The sequence below is a fragment of the Bos taurus genome, chromosome 5 (genome assembly GCF_002263795.3).
Source record: "Bos taurus isolate L1 Dominette 01449 registration number 42190680 breed Hereford chromosome 5, ARS-UCD2.0, whole genome shotgun sequence".
NCBI classification, from domain to species: domain Eukaryota; kingdom Metazoa; phylum Chordata; class Mammalia; order Artiodactyla; family Bovidae; genus Bos; species Bos taurus.
The window spans coordinates 93,059,818-93,083,880 of NC_037332.1; the positions used below are offsets into that span (position 1 = coordinate 93,059,818).

Consider the following 24,063-nt stretch of genomic DNA (forward strand, 5'->3'; position numbering starts at 1 on the left):
TGCAGATGACACCACCCTTATGGCAGAAAGCAAAAAAACTAAAGAGCCTCTTGGTGAAAGTGAAAGAGGAGAGTGAAAAAGTTGGCTTAAAACTCACCATTTAAAAAATGAAGATCATGGCATCCAGTCCCATCACTGCATGGCAAATAAATGAGGAAGCAAGTGGAAACAGTGTCTGACTTTATTGTTTGGGGCTCCAAAATCACTACAGATGGTGACTGCAGCCATGAAATTAAAAGACGCTTACTCCTTGGAAGGAAAGTTATGACCAACCTAGATAGCATATTCAAAAGCAGAGACATTACTTTGCCAACAAAGGTCCATCTAGTCAAGGCTATGGTTTTTCCAGTGGTCATGTATGGATGTGAGAGTTGGACTGTGAAGAAAGCTGAGCTCTGAAGAATTGATGCTTTTGAACTGTGGTATTGGAGAAGACTCTTGAAAGTCCCTTGGACTGCAAGGACATCCAACCAGTCCATTCTAAATGAGATCAGTCCTGGGTGTTTATTGGAAGGACTGATTTGAAGCTGAAACTCCAATAATTTGGCCACCTGATAGGAAGAGCTGACTCATTGGAAAAGACCCTGATGCTGGGAAAGATTGAGGGCAGGAGGAGAAGATGATGACAGAGGATGAGATGGCTGGATGGCGTCACCAACTCAATGGACATGAGTTTAGGTAGGCTCTAGAAGTTGTTGATGGACAGGGAAGCCTGGCGTGCTTCAGTTCATGGGGTGGCAAAGATTTGGACACAACTGAGTGACTGAACTGAACTGAACTGAGTTATCATTTTTGATGCTCTTGATTTATTTGTCTAGATCCACATTCCCATCACATTTTATCTCCTTTCTTCCTGAGAAACTTTGAGATTTCTTCTGTTGTGGACCTGCTGGTGAATGAATTCTTTCTGCTATTTTTATGTCTATAAAAGTTTTTATTTTGACTTTATTTTTGAAGTATATATTTCTTAGGTATAGAATTCTAAATTAACAGGTCCTGGGAGATGTTTTGTACTTCAAAGAGGAACTTTAGTACTTCAAAGATGTTTTTCTTATCTTCTTACTTGTGTTGTTTCTGGTGAGAAACTTCTCTTTGTCCTTGCTTTTTTGCATGTAACATGTCCTTTTACTTCTGTATGCTTTTAAGATTTCCTGTTTATTACTAGTTTTAAGAAATTTTGATTTTGATTTTCATGTAATTCTCCTTACCTTTCTTGTTTCTGGGGTTCATTGAGCTTCTTGCATCTATTGGTTTATAGTTTTAATCAAATTTGAAAAATTATTGTGTACCATTTCTTAAAATATTTTCTTTCCTTTCACCTTTTTTGAACTCAGTTGCATGTACAATAGGCTGCTTGAAATTGCTACTCAACTGTTGATGAGCTATTCATTTTTTAAAACTGGGGTTTCTTTTGTTTCATTGTGGAACGTTTCTGTTGCTATGCCCTCTGGCTCACTAATGTTTTTTTTTTTCTGTAATTTTCAGTTGACTCCATCCAGTTTAGTTTTCATCTCAAACAGTTTTAATTTCTAGCAGTTTGATATCCATATCTCTACTTTTTGTTTAAACATGAAGAATACAGCTATAATAGTGGTTTTAATGTTTCTGTCCTTCTCTGCTAATTTTGACATTTATGTCAGTTCTGGATCAGTTACAAATGACTAGTTTTACTCTTTGTTATGTGTCTTGTTTTGTTTGTTTGTTTTCATTTTTTGCATGCCTGGTAATTTGGGGTTGGATACTATATAGGATGAATTTAAGATTTTTGAATGCTGAACATTTTCTATTCCTTTAAATATTTTTGAGCTTTCTTAAAAAAGTATAGTTATTTAGAAATAGCTTGATACCATTGGGTCTGCCTTTTAAGATTTGTTTGGCAGAGCAGAAGAAATGCTAGTTTGGGTCTAATTAATTCCCACTACAGAAGCAAGACTTTTCTGAGTATTCTAATTAATGCCCATGCATTGTTATGAGGCTCTTCAGTCTGCTGATAGGAATAGGCCCTATTTTCAACTTTGAAAGTTTGTTTCCTTGCCCTCCTACAAGTTGATTTGAAATTTTAAAGTGTATCTTTTGTGTCCAAATCTATCAAGAGAGAAGTTTCTGTGTTAGTAATAAAATAAAGTGTTCTTGGCCTGCTTATCCTTAATATCTGTGAAGCCCACATACTATTCATATAAATAATAAAAGTTTTATATAGATCTAATGAACTCCTAAATACACTTAAATATACTGTATTATAATCATCTATCTTGATAAATAAGCCTGCATAAAAATCTGAAAGCCCAAGTTTAAAAGTGTTTATCAAAGTTCTCAGAATTCAGGAGACTTCCCTGGTGATCTAGTGGCTAAGATTCTGAGCTCCCAATGCAGAGGGTCTGGGTTCAATCCTTGGTCGGGGAACTAGACCCAGAACTAAAGATTCTGCATGCCAGGCTTCCCTGGTGGTCCAGTAGTTAAGAATTCTCCTGGCAGTGCAAGGAACATGGGTTAAACCCCTCATCCGGGAGGATCTCATGTTTTGAGAAGCAACTAGGCCTGTGTACCACAGCTAGTGGGCCAGTGCTCTAGAGCTTGGGAGATGAACTACTGAAGCCCGCTTGCCCTAGAGCCCATCTTCTGCCACAAGAGAAGCCATGGCAATGAAAAGCCTATGCACCACAACTACAGAGGGGCCCCCAGTAGGCTCGACTAGAGAAAGCCCAATAGCAACAAAGACCCAACACTGCCAAAATAAATAAACCTTAAAAAAAAAAAAAAATTCCTGCATGCCACAATGAAGATCGAAGATCCCATGTACTACATTAAGACCTGGTATAGCCAAATAAATACATTTTTTTAAAGATCTCAGAATTCATTGCAGGGATGTGATGGCTGAGTGAGGAGGATCAACCCTCAGTCCTTCGACTCTGCCCAGTTGTTCTTCTCTACCACTCCACGTCTCCCACTCCTGTTTCTTCCAACCCTGGACGTTGCCTTATTCAGCAAGGAGTTTCACGCACAAGTGTTTGCAGCCAACCTACATCAAACTGTGCATATCCTCTGCAGGCGGCAACGCTTTGGAGGCTCCTCTGGTTTGGAGGTGCATAAACAAAAGCTTCACAGGTGGCTCAGTGGGTTGGAATCTGCCTGCAATACAGGAGACACAGGCAGACACGAGTTCGACTGCTGTCTGGGGAAGATCCTTGGGGGAGGGCATGGCAGCCCACTCCAGTATTTTTGCCTGGAGAATCCTATGAAGAGAGGGCTAAAGTCCTGAGCCTGTTGGGCTAAAGTCCATGGGGTCATAAAGAGTCAGACACGACTGAGCACACTTGGGAAGGCTTCTTCTCCAGCTTTAAAATTCTAAGAATCTCTAACATAGTGACAGTGGGTCTATCATTTTCCAGTACAAGTGTTTACTATCTCTCATAAATACAAGCTTGGCTTCCATGATGAAAATCAATCTTTCCTTTCTAAATTATTTACCAGCCCGACTATCATACTTACATGGCAATTTTGATCACACTCTTAAATATTATTTAAGTCATTTCTGTTTTAGAGAATAATAATTTTTTTTTAACTTTTAAGGGGCACAGTTATAAAACCTTCACCTGATGCCTGCCTGCATGTGTGTGCACTCAGTCCTATCCGATTCTTTGCAACCCCATGGACTATAGCTCACCAGGGTCCTCTGCCCATGGGATTTCCCAGGCAAGAATACTGGAGTGGATTGCCATTTCTTTCTCCAGGGGATTTTCCTGACCCAGGGATTGAACCCGCATCTCCTGCATCTCCTGCACTGGCAGGAGGATTTTTTACCACTACACCACCTGGGAAGCCCACTCACCTTAATGACACATCATCTTTTAGAGGTTCCTAGCTGCCATTGAACACACTTAATGCAAGAATGATGGGAAGAAAGGAGGCCTTTTTGTTACTTTCCATAAAGGAAGCAAAATGGAGATTGTAGAGGTTAAAGGGAAGCCAGATGTATGATTTATTTAGTTTTATTCTGAACCTAACCTCACTGAAACAGGTTTTATAGATTTGTCTCCGTGACTTATATTACGAATACTCACCTTTTTTTTTTTCCTCTGAATGCCAGAGTACCATCTCCCTGTGCCTTTAACAAGTATGCATTAGTCACATTAGTCACCTGTTCAAAGGAACCAGCACACTCTGTTTTCCTCCTTGTCCTTAATGAGTCAGAAAGCTTGCTTCCACAGCATTGAGTTCCTTCTCCTCAGCTCCTCAAAAAGGTTGCCTAATGGTAAAACATTTTAATTTGTCTTCTTTAAGTAATTTGTAATTTTAAGTTTAGCCTTCAGGCCTCTCTATTTATCATGGCTGAATTCTGCTCTTCTTGTTGCAAGGAAGGTTTTCTACTGTTTCATTTTTCCATCTTTCTTAAAAATAATATTGTTCTATAAAGCATCTAGTGTTCTCACTGGCCAAATGGAAAGAATCTCACATCACCCCAAAACACATTCTTCCCAGTAGAAAGTATATAAATGGACTCTAAGCAACATCACACCTTTACCTATATGTGATTTCCTTTAAATGTATTCTACCTCTTTCATATAGTCACCTGCCATTTTTACTATATTGCAGTCAGAAGGTTTAAAGGCATTCCTTTTAAACATCTTGAAAGTTTTCCATTGATAAGAAAAGGTAGTGAAAGCACTTTTAAGTGAACAGTAACACACACATCACAAATCAGGCATTTTGATACCATCTAGGTTCACGCCATGTGGTATAGGAACTCCAGTGATTGTCATTTAGCTGGGATTCTAAACTGTGTAGAAGGGCTATGGGGAGAATTCAAGAAGTGTTGTTACAGTTATTGACTAGGTCATAGGTTGTATTGTGTGTATATGTGTGTACATGCAAAGAGTGTGTGTGTGAGTGACAGAGAATGAAAGTGATTTAAATGCAAAATATTTAACCATGGCTTACTTGCAGAAATAAACCAGGAAAAAATTGCAAATGTTTGTTAATTAAAGAAAATTTCTTTTATAAGGATGCCGCATAATTAGCTATTCATTTACAGTGTATTTTTGAAAGAAATTAGTTCACCTTTCCCAGGGAGAACATTTTATGTTCTCCATTCTATTTCACTTGGTTTAAAAGGCCACAGAAATTGATACCAATGAGAGGTGAAGGTAGGCACACACCAGCAGCAAAGATTACTGTCTGAAGATCGAACAGGAGAGAACTGGATTTGAAATCAAAGACCTGACATTGATCAAGTCTTTGTTAGTCTAGGACAAGGGTTTACCCACATCTTCTCATTTTCCCTCCGGGTCTGAGTGCAGCATGAGGTAAAAGGAAATGATGCCAGATTGTGAGGGTGGAGGAGAGGAACATCCACATCTCTGCAGAGTTAACCATGCATCTGGTGTCTCTGCTCTGCCCTTTTCTTCAAAGAGAAGAAAGGCAGATCTAGCAGTGCTGACCAAGAGTTTGAAGACTTTAAAGTTTTCCATGGTTTCAGTAATCCTGAACAGCATAGACGTACTTTGTAGACATATCTTAAAATAGGAAAAGAGTACAGAAAAGAATGGATTGAGTGGTGCTGATTACATTTCATTAAGCTGTAAAGGCAAGTTGTTACATGTTTTTCTTCCTCTGTGTTTCTGTTCTCTTCCTAGTAGTATATATAAGTAAGTAGGGGCTTGGATACACATGGACGAAAAAAGAAAATCCAGTTAAAAATGGTGCAATATATGTTTAAGGGTACTGGGGAAAATGTGTTTTATATAGGGGGTTGGGTTTCCCAGGTGGTGCTAGTGATAAAGAACCTGCCTGCCAGTGCAGGAGACAAGAGATGCAGGTTCAGTGCCTGGGCCAAGAAGATCCCCTGGAGGAGGGCATGACAACTAGCTCCACTCTTCTTGCCTGAGGGAGCCTGTTGGGCTACAGTCCATAGAGTTGCAGGGAGTTGGACATGACTGAGGAGATTTAGCATGCATGCATATAGGGAGTTAAATGGGCAGCATTTGGAATTGTTGCACGAAGGGGGAATTCTTCCAGGGCCCGAAACTAGGCTCTTGTCTAACACTCAGAAATGAGTTGTCCGAGGAGACACGTGTGCTGACAAAGCAAGAGATTTTATTGGGAAAGGGCACCTGGGTGGAAAGCAGTAGGTGTAAAGTAGGGGAAGGGAACCCAGGAGAACAGCTGTGTCACATGGCTTGCAGTCTCGGGTTTTACGGTGATGGGATTACTTTCCTGGTGGGCTTTAGCCAATCATTCTGACTCAGAGTCCTTCCTGGGTGTGCACACCTTATTCAGCCAAGATGGATGCCAGAGAGAAGGATTCTGGGAGGTGGTCAGACATGTGATATCTCCTTATGACCTTTTTCGAACTCTTCTGGTTGGTGGAGGCTTATAGTTCCATATTCCTTACCAGGACCTCCTGTCATAAAACAACTCACGCAGATGGTTACTATAGTGCCTGGCCAAGGTGGGCAGTTTCAGTCAATGTGCTTCCACGAACAGAATGTTATGCCATGATTGCAAAAATGATATACATTCCTTCTGATTTTCATAAAAGTATTTTCTGGATCATTATTCTATTTCTAATCATTATACATTCCTATAATCAAGATTATGTGGATGGAGAAGATGATGCCAACAGGATGGGTCATCCATTAAAGAATGTAATTTGGGAGAAAGTAAAAAAATTCCTGAAACAAAACATTTCATATCCACGTTGAGTGCTTTGCTCTTACACACAATGGGCCAATGGGAGAAATAATGTCATGAGTAGTCAGAGCACACTAATCTGGAAAGATTGAGATATATTTTATCTATGGAGAAAGGACATTAATCTTTATCTAAAAAATGTTGTGTTGGCAAGTTTATATTTTTCCCTAGAATATTTAGAGGAAAAGAGAAGTATCAACCACATTCTTTAAACACAGCCATAGGCCAGCTCTGCAAATGAGCAACTCCAATGTGAAAACACTTTCAAAGTTCTAAATGAGTTGTCCCTGTGGTAATAAAGAGGGGACATTTTACAGTATGACAGTATGTAAGACAGCATTGTCAGCTGTAGTTATTTAAAGCACGAGGCCTGTAACAGGAAAATAATGACTTTAATAAAATTTACTATTGACTTTGTAGGCTAAAATCTTTCTGTCATCAGGAATACAGAAAAACAACCTGTCTGAAAACCCTTCAGTTAAATATATTCCTTTAATATTTCAAAGCAACTTGATTTTTTAAAAAAATATACACCCTACTTCAAAAGACACTGTAGTAGGGTGGAAATTAGTATTTTTAATAGAAAGTTGGTATTGCTTACATAAGGAAAAAATCGGTAATGACCTATGACACTGTCAACTGAAAGCAACATTTGAGGAAACTGCAAAAGCAGTTAATGCAATTCCTTGAAATGCTGTATAAAGCTGTGTCACAAATGAATGATTTATAAATTACCTAAAGTCCTTCTCCTCCAGAGGATATCTTTTAATCATGCAGTACAGCTTCTCAGTAAGAACACCAGAGAACTTACCGGGTCTACATGACAATCTACAGCATGTTAACGAGGTTGGGGTTATTTCTGAAAACTAGGGAAAATAGGAAAACATATGTCCTGATTTTACTCTCCAGCCAACTTGATTAAATGTGGTGTAGACTGCTTATAGTGTGTAAGCAAGGTCATGCCCGTTCTGTGAAAAGTGGAAGAAATTCCATTCCTTTAATGTTTTACATAGTTAAAATAAACTGTGGTAAAAAGTTTCCCAACAGTGTATGACAGCTCAATTTAGAGGTGAAGCCTTTTAATAAAACCTCATGAAATGAATACTTTGGTTTATGCACTCTGTTTGTGTTTCCCACTGGAGTGCTTAGCATTATGAAGCTGTGGTTACTTGCTTTACTATTGCAGAATAGCATCGTGAAAGGAGAGACCGAAGCTTTGTATCAGAAAATATCCAGAGTGAGTAGAAATGCTGATGGAGGAACCTTAATTTAGAGCTAAGCTGCTTTCCTATTTGCTTTTAACATGCTATTGTAAAGTATATTGGCTTGAATTACAGGATATTATTTAGACAAAGGGAAAAATCCACAGGGGGTTTTACACATTAACCTATAGCTTATTTAAGGGGAAATTATGAACCTCAGAATTATATACTAGTAATCTTTTTTCTAAGCTTTAATAAGAACTGTACGCCAAAGCTTGCTTTTCTGAATTAAGTATATATGTTGGTATTATTTGGAAGAGGGAGAAAGCAAAGGAAAGAATAAAAAGCAGTTCGTTTATAGAAAGATTCTACAACCGACCCGCCATGTGGAGACAGAATTCTACTTTAGTACCATCTAGGATCCCAAAAACAATTCTTAGGGGACCTGGTATGGTGCCTTAAACCAATTAATGTTCAGTACATTCCCACTAGCAGACATAAGTCTTTTCAAGAGCAGTATTAATTCTCATCCTCTTTCTTTCTAGCTGTGCTCGCTGGCTTACTCTGGAACTGTCCCTCATGTAAGGAAGGAGCTCAGGAAGCTGGTCCATTGTCCACTGACCATTCTGACCCTTACCTCTCCTAGACTTCCTGAATATTTGACCCGACTACAACTACTGTAAGATTTTATTGGATACTTTATTTTACATATGTGAATGTGGGAAGAGTATTTTTGAGCATGACATGCACATATATGTAAATTATATGGACGCTTATACAGTGTGAGTCTCCAGATCTCCTGGGGAAATGTGGTTACCTTATAAAACACGTCAGTTGATTTTGACCATGTAAGTTGCAATTGGTAAGGTACATCCTAGAATAGATAGGTAACTGCTATTCTCTGCTGGCTTATTAGCTTTCCACTTGTACCCTGTGGGTGGTAGTATTCATTGTTTGTTTTTTTATTTTTCCCTCTGATAATATTTAATACTTTGGGAATATAAATTGATAGCCAAACTACTAAGTTAGGAAAACAACAATCTGTTCCTTAGCTATTCTGGAAATGTCAGGTAGACTGATTCTTAGCTGTACCAGCTCACCCAGGAGAGATGTAAGTGTGAAGGAGGGTCTTTGGTCATAAACAGGATTGACATTACTATTTTAAAAAGTTGTCTGATAGAAATACAGATGTTGAGGCATGACTTCTCAAGGGTCTCCAGTCTTCATTCTCTAGGATACAGAAAGAGGATATTGAAAGCTTTTAAAAAGTATCCTCAATTAGTCTCTTAAGATTTCTTGATTCCCAGACTTCCACTTAGAGTTAAATAACATTACAATTCTCCTCCTCAGTTCATCTCTAATTTGATCTACTATTCTCTGTTTAAAGTATAATTTTAGACTGGACCACTTGAGGCAACAACAACAGAAGAATTTCTGAATCAATTACGTTAATAAACGCCAAGAAAAGCCTTTGCTTTGTTCACTCCTTCAACAAATATTTACTGTATTCTATTTCCCTGGCACAAACTAGAGCAGTGACCAAAACAAAGCCTCAGTCTCAGAGGACCTGATGTTCTATTGAAGAGACAGACAATAAAGTGATAAATAAGTTAATACAGGTTTCCAGGTGCTAAAAATACCATGAAAAACAGAAGTAAAGCAGGATAAGGAAAATAGAGCCTAGAAGGGTCAGGGAAGGAGAGCAAAGTTTGAGAAAAAGGTGGAGAAAGTCAGGGACTGGTATCATACCCTTCACAAGGGGCAATGAATTTGGGTAGAGTCAGGGAGAGGGGCACAAAGCTACCCTCTCATCCAACAAATATTTCACTTGGTCAGAAAGAGAGACTGATAAATCCATCCACAGGATTCTATCACTAACCTAACTCCATGCACAGTATAATCTCAAACCCACTGAGAGATCTACAAACAGATTTGCTTAAAAATTGACATTCAGGCCAAACCAGTTAATTTGTTCCCAGTGTAACTATTAATCATATGAAATGGTGAGGTTATGAGGGGAATAGTCCCGTCAAAAGAATAGGGTTTGTAAATAAAACATTATAGTTTTAGAGATAAATGGCCCTGATGCAATGCTCAAATGCTATTGTATTAGATTTTTGTTAAAAAGAATACACTGTTAACTATATTACCAATCCATGAGATTTAAATATTGAACAACTTGAAGCTCAGCAGCTTTATGGTGACTTAAGGGCAGAAGAGGGGACTGAGAAAAAGAAGACTCTTATGTAACAGCTCTGACTGGGGAAATGTATTTCATTTTTTTCACTTCCACCCTCTAAACAATTCTGTCTGGTGAAAGATTTTTAGATAATCTCGGTTAAAGGGGAAACAGGCATAGATTCACACTTCATTATGTGCCACATATTTGTTGTTCCATAACTGAGTCATGTCCGATTCTTTGCAACCCAAGAACTGCAGCACGCCAGGCTTCGCTGTCCTTCCCCATCTCCTAGAGTTTGCTCAAATGCATGTCCATTGAGTCAGTGGTGCCATCCAACCATCTCATCCTCTTTTGCCCCCTTCTCCTCCTGCCCTCAATCTTTCCCAGCACCATAGACTTTTCCAAGTCAGCTCTTCACATCTTGTGGCCAGAGTATTGGAGCTTCATATTCAGCATCAGTCCTTCCAATGAATATTCAAGGTTGATTTCTTTCAGAATTGACTGGTTTAATCTCCTTGTAGTCCAGGGGACTCTCAAGAGTCTTCTCCAGCACCACATTTCAAAAGCATCAGTTCTTTGGTGCTCAGCTTTCTTTATTGTCCAGCTCTTACATCTATGATTTATGAAATCTACATAACTATCAGAAAAACCATAGCTTTGACTATATGGACCTTTGCAAAGTGATATCTCTGTTTTTTACTCTGGGAATATAATTTTGGTTGATAAGTTTCATTTTGGTAATTGACACTTTTAAAGCAGAGGGCAAAAAATGTGTTCAGTCTAACTCAAAAACTCTTTAAAAATACTAGCAAAGATCTAGGGAAGTTAAGGCCCTTCCTTGTTCTCATGTAACCGATGATTTTGCTAGTATAATCATGACTTGGTGTGGAGATTAAAGCAGAGTTTGGCTGTGATATCACTCAGCCAAGACTGGGAACAGCAAAATCATGACACTAAAAGAAAAGGCAGAGGCTTTGCTGTATAAAATGTATAACAATTAGAAAGAAATTATTTCTGTCTGACACATTTTCTTCTCTCTTTTGTTGTAATGCAAAGTTTACGTCTTCTTTTGAATTACCTGCTTTGACAGTGCCCATAGCTTTTAATGCAATTTAACATCATCTGATATTTATTTATTTCATAAGAAAAAAAAATCAAGAAATATATAGTGAAAATCTAAAACTACTTTTATAGCAATAACAATTAGCTAATAAATGTTTAAGTACTTTTTTTTAAAAATCTACATTTCCTCTATAAAACACACCAATGTAAATTACTTTTATGATATCCAGATGAAGTGCTTGGAGGTTATAATGGTTAAATATTTCATATTAGCTCATACAACTAGTAAAAAATCATTCTGAGTCTTGAACTAGATATCTAACTTGAAATCATATTGTTTAACCAATTACTGTGCTACTTCTGGCCGTAAGAGTTAGTATGTTAGTATTAACACTTCCTACTTGAAATTTTTTAACATTCATTGGTAATAAAGTTGGGTTTTCATAAGTGAACAAATACTTGATTAGTCAGCATAAAATAATCTAAATTTTTAATTAAAAAATTAAAATGCTAATAATACTTTAATCTAAATGTAAATACCTCCACTAGAAGGTATGCTTACATTATTTATCACAAAACTATTTTTTTTAAAAAAACAGCTGGGATCCTAGTTTTTTGACGGAGGTAGTAGCTCCCCCTAGAGGGCATTTTGGAAATTGAAAAGGGTGATTTTGTCACAATGCACTGGCTTTTAATGAGTGAGGACCAGGATGCTACAGGCCTTACAATGACTAGGACAGTGTCACACAATAAAGCATATTTTCTCAAGCTTTTCCTCAGGTTTTGAATATGCCATCAGAAATACATATAAGGGAAGAATTATTTATAATTATCTGAGCCTAGAACTTGAAACCTCTTGACATGTGCAGCTTTTACACAGACTACATTTTCCAGAAATGTGACTATATTGCAAATCTATGGAAAGTTTTACTTCAGTTTGGAACATTTATTTATGGCCGCATCGGGTCTTCGTTGCAGCATGCAGGATTTTTTGTTGCAGCTCATGGTCTTCTCTCTAGTTGTGGAGAGCAGGCTCAGCTGTCGCAACACACAGGCTTAATTGCTCTGTGGCATGTGGGAACTTAGTTTCCCAGCCAGGGATTGAACTCATGCCCCCTGAATTGGAATGTGGATTCTTAACCTATGGACGACCAGGAGAGTTCCTGGGATTTTTCAGGAATTGTTCACCATATTTGATAATAGTGGGCTTCCCCTGTGGCTCAACTGTTAAAGAATCTGCCTGCAATGTGGGAGACCTGGGTTTGATTCCTGGGTTGGGAAGACCCCCTGGAGAAGGGGAAGGCTACCCACTCCAGTATTCTCGCCTGGTGAATTCCATGAACTGCATAGTCCATGGGGTTGCAAAGAGTCGACACGGCTGAGTGACTTTCATTTTCACTTTCTTTGACAATAGTGTCACTGATAGCAATAGCAATGACACTCATGGTATTTGAGTTACCAGTCTTCATTTGTATCATCCTTTGTTTATAATTGTCATACGTAAACATGAAACAAAGAATAATTAAGGCTCATTTAAATAGTATTATAAGAATATTATTAAATATGAATACATGAAATTTAGGTGACACTTTAATAAAGGCTACAAACATGTTTATAGTTATATTCACATTTTTTCACTTACTGCACAGTGATCCTGGAGAAGGGAATGGCAAACCACTCCAGTATTCTTTCTTGGAAAATTGCATGGACAGAGGAGCCTGGTGGGCTATAGTCCATGGGATCACAAGGAATCAGACACGACTGAGTGACTAAGCACAACTGTACAATGATAAGTAATATTGTGAAGATTCTATATTGGACTTGTTGACTTATTCTCACATGGCCAGAGGCTTTCCACTCTTGTTCTAATAAGGCCTACCACACAACTACAACTTCTCATATTACTGTTTACTTATCCCAATCTAATTCTTGATTTCCTGTCACCTAGTAGAGACTAGCATTCCCAAGGTCTCTACAATTACTAGAGTCTGATTGCATGTCTTGATGGGAATTCAAGGTAAATCATAGGCTTTGAGTGATTCTTTAATATTGTTCCATCCTATTTTTAATATAGAGAATTACTTTATTTGAATACCATTACTTCTTTATTTTGGAGAGATGTTATCGCTGCATAAATTAAGATCATTCCTCACTTTCTATTATTACATGTAAATAAACCTTGTTTGTTAGTACTTGTACTTTTTAAAAAATCTAGTGAATGTTTTGCTCTTTTATCTTCACATTTTTCCCGCACAGAATCATGTTTTAGACTATGTTATGAAAGGGACACATTGATATGAATAAGGTAAAACCATTGAGCCAGACTCAAAAGCAAAAGAAAATAAGGAGCTAATATTTCAGGCACTTTTTATAAGAAAGCCTGTTAAATTTCCAGTTTTTAACTATTTATGTGAATAAAAATAGAATGAGGTGGAGAAAAAAGGGTATATACAATTAGCTCTAGGTCAGTGTTTTCGTAATGGTCACAGTTGATGGTCTATATAGAAGATACTGTGTTACTCCATTTATGAGGTATTCTGTTTTGTATTATTTGAGCATTCAAATAGTAATTATAAAGTGCTACATCATACGTGTCCACAAATGCATCACCAATACCATTTATAGAGTTTCAAGTTTGGCTTCCATTTTTGCCTATGATAGATGTGCACATGCACATAAATAATCCTCTTTGAGAATCAGATACTTGAGATATCAAATATAGGAGTGTGCTATATTAATTCATAAATTTAGACTCGCTCAATTAAAACAGATGTAACTTTAAAAATGGAAGCATGCGAATATAGCAAGCAATTTTGCAACTGATAGCTGAGAATGCCCTAATCTATTAAAATATTTTTTTCTTTTATCAATCTATGGGATTCTGGAACCTAGTTATCACTTCAAACTGATCAAATTTGGATGGCACTATTTGAGCAGTCTCAAATCTTTGACCCTGCCTTGCACGCAGCTGCAGGATAAAGTTAGCTTTACTTTCCTTAAATGAACAGGAGCAGACTTTTTTCAATCTCTGCTCATTATCCCTAGAATCATTTTGAGCCAATTCATAGCCACTGCTTTGCTGTGTATCACTCTAAATCATGGGTATAAAAAATAGTTTGGAGGGAAAAAATTTAAACGGCAGCAAAATGTCAGTTTCAAGGGGTGTTAAAAGGAAATTTAATCAACTTTCAACACAGTGAACACCACCTTGGCATTAGACATCATAGATTTCCTTCTTACTTCCCAACTTCTGAGGCTTATTATTAAATACTTTCACAGCAGCAAGATCACAAAAACATTAGACTGCTTGCTTACAGGTATATCCTACTTAGTGAACTTAAAGGAACACTACCAAGGCTGGTAAAGCTGAAATTAGACCTATCGGCTTTATTCTGAAGCTTGGGCGTGCACAGTTCGCTATCTGATTCACTTTGCCTGCCAGCTTTGTTCTCTTGAGCCAGCAGGAGGGATTGACACTTAGGAGAATCTTTCTCTTTTAACCTGCGTGCTGCTCCTGACAGCTAAGCTGGGCGAGTAGAGACTGGCAGACAGGACTCTAGGTGTGTTGTTCATTGGTAACTGCTTAGAAGTGGGCATTTTAGCCTTGCATTCCTCAACCATGTGTTCAAAATTGGGAGAATCACTTAAATTATATAATATCTAGGATTGGCTGCATAATGTATGGGGCCCAATACAAATGAAAATGTGCTTTGTTCAGAAATGATTAAGAATTTCCAGATGGGGCTTGAAGAGCATTAAGCCAAGCAAAGGACCTTCTAAACATCATCTGTTTGTGACTGTAAAGGTTTTACCCTCTCTGAAACTGGCTCTGATTGTGTTATTGCCTCCCCGACTAATAGACACTTAAGTATTTGCAGCCGAAAACATACCAGTGTGGTTTTATCAATTCCTTAACAAACGACAATGTGTAAATCATACAAAAATAACTTATTTTACTGAACTCTTCTGTATAAACTTGGCCCAAGACAAGGCTAAAAGGTCTAGCAAAATAGGAATTTTTCTTTTAATTTTAAAAGATCAGCCCATAACTAGCAGTTTTATATTTAACTCACATGAAGTTACATGTCCATCTATCAAGCATCATATTTCAAAAAAATCATAAATAATGGAATGTTAATTCCTTTAGATAAATGTTGGAAAATGTATCATTTTGGCATAAATGTTTAAAAAAGAAGTATAATTATTTTACCATTTGGGGGATATGTTAAGATCCTCTCCTAACCAAAGAAATCTAAGAACCAAAAGATTTCTAAAGAATATGAAAAACTGCTAAATTTTATTTATTTTAGTTTTGAGAACCCTAGCACTAACTTTTGAGAATATTTGCAAATTCAGTCTTCCAATGTTTAATCAACTCCATATTTACCAAAGCCAAGCCATTCATGTACTGATCAGCATTTATTAATTATCTGCTATATAAAGCACTGCAAACTTTTTAGGCAATCTCTTATTTCTTAGAAAGCGGTTGTCTTTTCAATGTAAAAGTAATATTTCATAGGAACTTCTTTTTTTTTTTTTTTTTTTTGAAGAAAATTTGTTTTTTATTCATGTCACAACTTAAGATTTCATATCTTTTATCATTGATGTTTTTAGCTTTTCTAATACTTTGTTTTTATTTATTTTTATCAATGCTTGGCATTATCTGCAGTTTTAAAAACTTTCCAGCCATTAACTCATTAAATATTTGTTCTCTATCATTTATCACATTCAATCTTCTCAAACTGCTCTTAAATTTACATTGAGTCAACTTAACCTATCTTTGTTTCTATGGCTTTTTTTTTTTTAATTTTATTTTATTTTTAAACTTTACATAATTGTATTAGTTTTGCCAAACATCAAAATGAATCCACCACAGGTATACATGTGTTCCCCATCCTGAACCCTCCTCCCTCCTCCCTCCCCATACCATCCCTCTGGGTCGTCCCAGTGCACTAGCCCCAAGCATCCAGTATCGTGCATCGAACCTGGACTGGCAACTCGTTTCTTACATGATATTTTACATGTTACAATGTCATTCTCCCAAATCTTCCCACCCTCTCCCTCTCCCACAGAGTCCATAAGACTGTTCTATACATCAGTGTCTCTTTTGCTGTCTCGTACACAGGGTTATTGTTACCATCTTTCTAAATTCCATATATATGCGTTAGAATACTGTATTTATGTTTTTCCTTCTGGCTTACTTCACTCTGTATAATAGGCTCCAGTTTCATCCACCTCATTAGAACTGATTCAAATGTATTCTTTTGAATGGCTGAGTAATACTCCATTGTGTATATGTACCACAGCTTTCTTATCCATTCATCTGCTGATGGACATCTAGGTTGCTTCCATGTCTTGGCTATTATAAACAGTGCTGCGATGAACATTGGGGTACACGTGTCTCTTTCCCTTCTGGTTTCCTCAGTGTGTATGCCCAGCAGTGGGGTTGCTGGATCATAAGGCAGTTCTATTTCCAGTTTTTTAAGGAATCTCCACACTGTTCTCCATAGTGGCTGTACTAGTTTGCATTCATAGGAACTTCTTAAATTCTTCCAAGGCACTGAAGTTTTAAAGGTCTTTGGAGAAAGCTGACATTGAAAGAAAACATACATTCCTAATCAGATTCTAATTATATGAATTATAAATTTCAATTTAAATGTTCCTACTATTCTGTATCTTTATGAGGAGTTGTCGTGGGCTTAAATGTAGAAATCTCAGAGAAGGCAATGGCACCCCATTCCAGTACTTTTGCCTAGAAAATCCCATGGACGGAGAAGCCTGGTGGGCTGCAGTCCATGGGGTCGCTAGAGTTGGAGACGACAGAGCGACTTCACTTTCACTTTTCACTTTCATGCATTGGAGAAGGAAATGGCAACCCACTCCAGTGTTCTTGCCTGGAGAATCCCAGGGACGGGAAAGCCTGGTGAGCTGCCGTCTATGGGGTTGCACAGAGTCGGACACGACTAAAGCGATGCAGCAGCAGCAGCAGCAGCAAGGTCACATTTGACCCTAGGGTTAAAAAAAAAAGTGTGACCTCTTCATTCAATTAAAAATAAAATTGAACATTAATCATCCATAGGCATATACATGAATGACATAGAATCTGGTTAAATGAGAGTAAATGTTTAGTATAAGAACAGAAAAAATCTAGTGGGGAGATTAATGTCAAATATTCCTGATAAAGTTATAGACAAGATTTGGTGACAGATGAGAGGCATTAAACTGACACTAAGGCATTATGATGGAGAAGGAAATGGCAACCCACTCCAGTACTCTAGCCTGGAAAACCCCATGGATGGAGGAGCTTGGTGCAGGCTACTGTCCATGGGGTTGCAAAAAGTCTGGTACGACTGAGCAACTTCACTTCATTAAGGTGTTGGGAAAGATTTCTTGGAGGCTACAATACTAGTCCTGAGTCCGAACCTAAGTCTTGAAGGACAGAAGAACGTGGAGGTCCCTGGTGGCTCAGACGGTAAAGCATCCACCTACAATGCGGGAAACCCGGGTTCAATCCCTGGGTCAGGAGGATCCCCTGGAGAAGGAAATGGCAGCCCACTCCAGTACTCTTGCCTGGACAATCCCATGGACGGAGGATCCTGGTAGGCTACAGTCCATGGGGTCGCAGAGTCGGACACACTGAGCAACTTCACTTTCACTTTCACTTTGGCAGAAAATCATGTAAAGACATCCAGACAGAGAGAGTAGAAGGTGAAAAGACACATATGTGCCTAAAATCTTATTGCCATCCAGGGACTGAAAGATTCACATGCTTGGAGACCTGTGAGGCTAGGGAAAAGTTAAGACTAGAAATCGACAGAAGGCAAACCGTGAAGGGATTTCTATGCCCTGTTAAGCAACTTGAACTTTATCTTGAAGGCTTGAGGGAGTCACTAATGGATTTATTTAATTTATTTCCTCATGATTATAAAATCAATATATGCTTATTTTAGAAAATTTGGAAATAAAGTAAATGCCACTTCTACAGTTTAAACAGGAGATTGGCCTGACTGTATTTGCATTTTTGAAAGAGTACATTTATTTAAAAGTATCAGAGTATGGATTGGAGTCAGACTGGAATTAGGCAACCTAATTTTATGAAGTTTTTAGGGTACAATCTAAATGGCTATGCAAGTGTGTGTGCTCAATTGCTCAGTCATGGCTGACTCTTTGGGACCCTGTGGACTGTAGCCCGCCAGGCTTCTCTGTCCATGGGATTCTCCAGACAAGAATACTGGAGCAGGTTGCCATTTCCTCCTCCAGGGGATCTTCCCAACCAAGGGATCGAACACTCATCTCTTACATCTCCTACACTGGCAGGCAGTTCTTTACCACTAGTGCCACCTGGGAAGCCCCTAAATGGCTATGAAAGCCCATAAATGGCTATGAGTGTTAGTCACTCGGGTCACTCAGTTGTGTCTGACTCTATACAATCCCATGGATTGTCTGTCTCCTCTGTCCATGGAATTCTCCAGGCAAGAATACTGGAGCGGGTTGCCATTCCCTTCCCCAGGAAATCTTCCCAACCTAGGGATCAAACTCAGGTCTTTTGGACCACAAGCAGAATCTTTTCCATCTGAGCCACCAGGGAATCACCTAAGTGGCTATGCTGCTAAGTCGCTTCAGTCATGTCTGACTCTGTGCAACCCCATAGACGGCAGCCCACCAGGCTCCACCACCCCTGGGATTCTCCAAGTAAGAACACTGGAGTGGGTTGTCATTTCCTTCTCCAGTGCATGAAAGTGAAAATTGAAAGTGAAGTCGCTCAGTCATGTCTGACTCTTCGAGACCCAATGGACTGCAGCCTACTAGGCTTCTCTGTCCTTGGGATTTCCAGGCAAGAGTACTGGAGTGGGTTGCCATAAAAGACACTAAAATGCAGTGTTCCAAATGAGATAGAAGTAGTTTTCTTTTCAGCTAACAATCTAAAAGAAAACAGGCTATTTAGAACAGGAGCAGAAATCCAAGTGGTATTGATGCATTTTTTATTATTTCTCAGCATAAGTGGGAAACAGTGTCTCAGAGGAAGTATATATGTCCCAGAAAACATGATCCAGAACTTCTACACATCATTTCTTCTCACAGACTATTCAGTTGAGCTTTGGCTCATAGCCAGGCTTCCCTTTATGGCTCAGCTGATAAAGTATCTGTCTGCAATGCAGGAGACCTGGGTTCAACCCCTGGGTTGGGAAGATCCCCTGGAGAAAGGAAAGGCTACCCACTCCAGTATTCTGGCCTAGAGAATTCCATAGACTGTATAGTCCATGGGGTCGCACAGAGTCAGACACTACCAGGTGACTTTCATTTTCACTTTTCACTCAGCTCATAGCCAGCCAGACACTGCAGGGAAATCTAAGACATATAGTCACTCATTAATTAGTTGTTTAAATTGGGAGGGGGGAAAATGGTTACTGGGAGAAAATTTAGAAGTCTACACAAGTAAGGACAATAGAGTCAACTGTGGGAAAAATAACAATTGGCTTAACTTAGCAGTGGCACTGAGAATATAGAAAAAGGAATCATAAGAAAGAAGAGAAGTCTCGGGGTTATGCTGGGCCATTCACAAAGGTGGAGAGCAATTCTACATAGCCTAATGTGAAATGAAGCATCAAATAGAGGTGTTAGATATTTATCATATGGAAATGTCAGACGCCCGCCCCACCCCCCCCCACCCCCCCCCACCCCCCGCCAAAGAGAGCTAGAGATGTAGGATGTAACTGAAGCCAGGGACATTGATGAAGTATCATAATGAATAAAACAAACAAGAACTAAAACCAACACCAGTGATAGAAGGAGGAGAAAAGTGTGATAGAAGGGTACAAGAAGGGATGCACAGAAGATTGAGAAGAAATGGCCAGAAAGGAAGGTCAAGTCCAACAGATAAAGAACCTCTACCAGAGAGGGAAGTAAAGTACAAGTATACCTGAAGCCACATGTGTTAGGCAGGCGAATCAGTGGACTGTGAAGAGCATAGGCTCTAGAGTCAGCTCTGGATTTGAAACTTTGCTTGCTCTACCACTTTAGTGCTATGTCAATTTGCATATATTCTTAACTTATTTCATTCATTAATGCAATATATATTTATGGAATTCATCCTATGTGCCAAGAATTATAGAAATTTCTAGGGAAGAGTCAAATAATTCAGAAAGAGAAAAATATCATATATTAATGCATATATATGGAATCTAGAAAAATGGTACTGATAAACTTAGTAGCGAACAGACTTGTGGATACAGTTGGAGAAGGTGAGGGTGGGTCAAATTGAGAAAGTAGCATTGACATATATACCCATATCTACCGGTCTATACATGCGAGCTCTGTTGTGTCCAGCTCTTTGCGACTGTAGCCCTCCAGGCTCCTCTGGCCATGGGATTTTCCAGGCAAGAGTGCTGGAGTGGGTCGCCATTCATGTGTAGAATAGTTAGTGGGAAGTTGCTGTATAATACAGGGAGCCCAGCCTGGTACTCTGTGACAACTTAGAGGGGTGGGATGGAGAGAGGGGAGAAAGGCCCAGGAGGGAGGAGATATATGTAATTATGAATTGCTTTGTGTTGTTATACAGCAGAAACCAACACAACATTGTAAAGCAATTTTCTACCAATTAAAAAAAAATTTTTAAGTTCTGGTAAATCTTTGATTTAAAAAAAGAAAGTGTGGTTTATATCCTTTTGGAATATACAGATTAATGGTGAGACAAAAGTTCAATAAATAACCATCAAAAATTATATAAATATGTATAGATAGAATGGGATAAGTGGTAGAAATGAAGGATGTTATGAGAAATTGTGAAAATCATTACTTATAAAACTGGGATACTAATAATTCTGATCTCAGTGGGTATTGTAATAATTTATGTGAATATACAAAAGGGCTTCCATGATGGCTCAAGCAGTAAAGAATCTGTCTGCATTGAAGGAAATGCAGGAGACACGGGTTCAATCCCTGAGTCAGGAAGATCCCCAGGAGCAGGAAATGGCAACCCACTCCAGTATTCTTGCCTGGGAAATCCCATGGACACAGGTGCCTGGGGGGCTACAGTCCATGGCACTACAGGAGTTGGGCACAACTTAGCGACTAAACAACAAAGGATTTTTTTATGTAGGTATGATTGAGTCTGTCATTGGTCAACAGTCCTTGGGTGTGGGACTTAAGGTTTCAACCCTCCAGTCACAAGATTGGTTTCCCTGGTAACTATCCCCCATCCTTAGCAGCTTCCAAAAGTCACCACCTTAGCTTAAACTCAGGTGTGGTTGAAAGGGGCTTGTTCTGGGTCTTATCCCTCTTACTTAAAGGAAATTCCAAAGGTTTTAGGACCTCCATGTCAGAACAGGGATGATAACAAAATATATATTTCGTATTAAAAGTCATAATATTACAATGAGATGGAGAAAGTGCAAAGATTACAGGAGCTGGTACATAAATTAATTATGTACTGAGCATTGTTTCTATCTTACACGAAGAAAAGAGAAACAATAGCTAACACTGTGCAATTAATTAGTATAAGATTTACATACATTACTTATTTAATCTTTGTTACTATCCCATCAAAAACATCAATTCTTCACCTCAGCCTTCTTTATGGTCCAACTCTCACATCCGTAAATGACTACTGAAAAAACCGTAGCTTTGACTATATGGACCTTTGTCAGTAGTGTCTCTGCTTTTTAATATGCTATCTAGGTTTGTCATAGTTTTTCTTCCAAGAAGCAAAAGTATTCATTTCCTGGCTGCAGTGATTGTTCACAGTGGTTTTGGAGTCCAAGAAAATAAAATCTGTCAGCATTTCCACTTTTTCCCCATGTATTTGCCATAAAGAGATGGGACTGGATATGACATCTTAGTTTTTTGAATGTTGAATCTTAAGCCAGCTCTTTCATTCTCTTCTTTCACCCTCATCAAGAGGCTCTTTAGTTCCTATTCACTTTCTGCCATTAGAATGGTATCATCTGCATATCTGAAGTTGTTGATATTTCTCCCAGCAATCTTGATTCCAGCTTGTAACTCTTTAAGCCCGCATTTCTCATGATGTACTCTGCATATAGGTTAAATAAGCAGGTTGACAATATACACCCTTGCTGTACTCCTTTCTCAGTTTTGCTTTTATTAGTTTTATTTTACAATTGAAGAAATTAAGACAAAAGAGGTTTGCTAACTCAGTCACTGTCACATAACTTCTAGTGTCAGAGCCAGGATTTTAACCCCAAATCCTTTCAGAGTCCAGAGTTCTCCCCATAAGCATTATAAAATTTTGGGTAACACTGTCAGCCATATCAGACTGTAAAACAGTTGATACTATTGATTATCATTCTCAGTGATACCACTGAGAAAATGGAGACTTTATTTCATTCTCCATTATTGGGTAGTTCCTTATCTATGCCTGATACCAAACTAGGAACAGGAAATACAACAGTAAATGAGACACACACTGTCCTCAGGAAATTCCCAATCTGGTCAGATACTATAAATAGAAGAAATTTACAAAGAAAAACCTAGAAGTCTGATTTTTAAGTAGTCACAAAACCTTTGAACAAGGTGGTTTTGTTTTCCCTGATAGGGACGCAAATAAAAAAACAATAGTAGAAAGCCAAATAATCAATAGAACAAGAGAATGTAATATAGAAAATCAATAAATAGAACAGTGGTAGCAAAAATGAACTCTACTCACACAGCAAATATCTATTCTGAGTATGCTTTCGAACCGTGGTGTTGGAGAAGACTCTTGAGAGTCCCTTGGACTGCAAGGAGATCCAACCAGTCCATTCTGAAGGAGATCGGCCCTGGGATTTCTTTGGAAGGAATGATGCTAAAGCTGAAACTCCAGTACTTTGGCCACCTCATGTGAAGAGTTGACTCATTGGAAAAGACTCTGATGCTGGGAGGGATTGGGGGCAGGAGGAGAAGGGGACGACAGAGGATGAGATGGCTGGATGGCATCGCTAACTCGATGGACGTGAGTCTCAGTGAACTCCGGGACATGGTGATGGACAGGGAGGCCTGGCGTGCTGCGATTCATGGGGTCGCAAAGAGTCGGACACGACTGAGCGACTGATTTGATCTGATCTGATTATACATTTTTATTGTTGTTTAGTCACTAAGTCATTTCCGACTGTTTTGCTGCACTGTGGACTGTAGCCTTCCAGGCTACTCTGTCCATGGGTTTTCCCAGGCAGGGATACTGGAGTAGGTTGTCATTTCCTTCTTCAAGGGATCTTCTTGACCCAGGAATTGAACCCACATCTCCTGCATTGGCATGTTCTTTACCACTTATTTCACTTTGGAAACAAGGTGATTAAGATGCTGCTCTAGTCTCCATTGAACTCCCATTCAATGGAATTTGAAATAGCAATGATGTAATGGCAGCAAGGTTAAATTCATGGAAGTTTAATTTCAAAAATGAGAGCCAAGTTATTTTTTCTTTTTAGTTTTTTAAATTGGAATATGATTGCTTTACAATGTTGTATTAGTTTTTGAATCAGTGATCAGTTCAGTTTAGTTCAGTCGCTCAGTTGTGTCCAACTCTGCGACCCCATGAATTGCAGCACGCCAGGCCTCCCTGTCCATCACCAACTCCCGGAGTTTACTCGGACTCACGTCCATCGAGTCGGTGATGCCATCCAGCCATCTCATCCTCTGTGATATGTATACATAAATCCAAATTATTGATTTATATTATATGATTAAAAAAATTTTATCTGGTATAACCTGAGCAAAAAGTTTATGTTCTGTTTTTAGATCCTCCACCCCCAGTATACACACAAACACATAAAAACTTTCATAGTTTTCATGGTTGTAGGTAGAATGAGTAAGCATGTTACTGTTTTTAACAATTAAAAAATGACTTCTTTTGCAGATTTATTTTATTATACCTCATACTCCTTTTTGAAAATGTCCCTCCCCTCTTTCTTTTTGACCATAACCTACTCTTCTATG

General features: G+C 38.5%; 1 long non-coding RNA gene across 2 annotated transcripts in view; it reads left to right on the forward strand.

Annotated features, from left to right (window-relative positions):
• LOC132345334 (uncharacterized) overlaps positions 1-8,855 on the forward strand; it is a 29,528-nt gene extending 20,673 nt beyond the window's left edge. For both annotated transcript variants that reach the window (XR_009494625.1, XR_009494624.1), the window contains exon 3: positions 8,438-8,855. This is a non-coding gene — a long non-coding RNA (uncharacterized lncRNA). The remainder of the gene's footprint in view (positions 1-8,437) is intronic.
• Positions 8,856-24,063: the final 15,208 nt, after the last annotated feature.